At 40.8% G+C, this 1,793-nt stretch overlaps 1 protein-coding gene across 2 annotated transcripts in view; it reads right to left on the reverse strand.

Annotated features, from left to right (window-relative positions):
• Window positions 1-1,530: 1,530 nt before the first annotated feature.
• tp53bp2a (tumor protein p53 binding protein, 2a) overlaps window positions 1,531-1,793 on the reverse strand; it is a 68,624-nt gene continuing 68,361 nt past the window's right edge. For both annotated transcript variants that reach the window (XM_079841937.1, XM_079841936.1), the window contains one exon: window positions 1,531-1,793. This exon is cut by the window's right edge and continues 192 nt beyond it. The gene's annotated coding sequence lies outside the window, so the exon portion shown is untranslated.

A 1,793-nucleotide genomic window follows, 5' to 3' on the forward strand; every position in this document is an offset into this window, starting at 1 on the left:
CTTCAGAAGGTTCTAAGGGATGCTTCAGAAGGTTCTAAGGGGTCCCCAGAAAGTTCTAAGGGGTGGTTCTAAGGGGTCCCCAGAAGGTTCTTAGGGATCCTTCAGAAGGTTCTAAGGGGTCCCCAGAAGGTTCTAAGGGGTCCTCAGAAGGCTCTAAGGGGTCCCCAGAAGGTTCTAAGGGGACCCCAGAAGGTTCTAAGGGTCCTTCAGAAGGTTCTAAGGGGACCCCAGAAGGTTCTAAGGGTCCTTCAGAAGGTTCTAAGGGGTCCCCAGAACGTTCTAAGGGGTCCTCAGAAGGTTCTAAGGGGACCCCAGAAGGTTCTAAGGGTCCTTCAGAAGGTTCTAAGGGATGCTTCAGAAGGTTCTAAGGGGTCCCCAGAAGGTTCTAAGGGGTCCCCAGAAGGTTCTAAGGGTCCTTCAGAAGGTTCTAAGGGGACCCCAGAAGGTTCTAAGGGTCCTTCAGAAGGTTCTAAGGGGTCCCCAGAACGTTCAAAGGGGTCCTCAGAAGGTTGTAAGGGGTGGTTTACGGGGTCCTCCAGAAAATTTCAGAGAATTAAGACAAAGCAAAAATGTGTAAAGTCTACCGAACATTCTAACATTTCTAACGGTTTCTCTCCTTATTCACCGTATACACACTTTCCAGAATTGTAGATGTTTTTCGTCAGTTTCTCTCACTATAGTCCCTTTATCTGGCTCTCTGTGGTCGTGAGGCAGTATGTTTAATGCAGGACGAAAGCTGCTTACATACATTTAATGTGAAAGTTGCTTATCTACATCACTTTTAACTGAAAATGTTCTTCTTCAGGTTTATACACCCAACACCAATAGCCAATTTGAGTTTAGAAACAATATGTTGTATTTATAATGTCACACTATTTATCAAACAGTCTAAATGATTTTTATACATAACATATAGCTGTATTTTAGGATGGGGGTCCCTCATAGAGGTTCATCATATTTGGGGGTCCTTGGCATCATAAAGTTTGAAACCCCTGGCCCAGTCCATGACCGTTAAAGACCCGTTTAAGACCAATTACAGACAATGTAAGAAATACATTTAAGAGAAATCTTCAGAAATCTTGTGATTTTATGATTAAAACAAGAGCAAATATCTGCCAATGTGTTCATAAATATCTACTTAATTCAAATGTGAGTAATGTTCATACCCAATGACAGATATTAGTTCTTGTTTTAATCATAAACTCTCTTCATTTTGTTCAATTTCTCAGATAACGACTTCATTTTGCATCTCATTAAATGTGTCCTGATTGAAGGATGTTTAGATGTTTGCACTGGGAAACTAAACTCAATCTTTTGCAGTTCATGTAATAAATGTAGAGCCCTATGAACTGAGCTTTATAGTTTATAGTGTTTTTATTTCTCTGGCCTTTATTGGTCAGATGTGACTCTTGATCATCTTCTGAACACAAATGAAGAGATTCTGCCATTCTGATCCAATGCAAGACTTTGTCACGGTCAGATTACGGCTTGAAGACCCACAGAAACTGTTCTTTTGAAAGATGATTGTGTTTGGAGTCCATGTTTTATTTGTGATTGTAACGCAATGAAACGACAATGTGTGCGACTGAACTTGTGCCCAGGACAGCCACACAAACAACATCTCTAAATGCAGAAGAAACGACTGTTCGATTGTTGAGTTTTTATTGGAAATCACATGAAGAAGGAATGCATAATAAAATCTGTCCCAATCTCTCGTTCATCTCTGGTCCAGCACTTCAGTCTCATCATTCAGAAATCATCTCAGTGAAACATGGACATGATCAACTACAAAC

Source organism: Gobio gobio (assembly GCF_949357685.1).
Source record: "Gobio gobio genome assembly, chromosome: 18".
NCBI lineage: Eukaryota > Metazoa > Chordata > Actinopteri > Cypriniformes > Gobionidae > Gobio > Gobio gobio.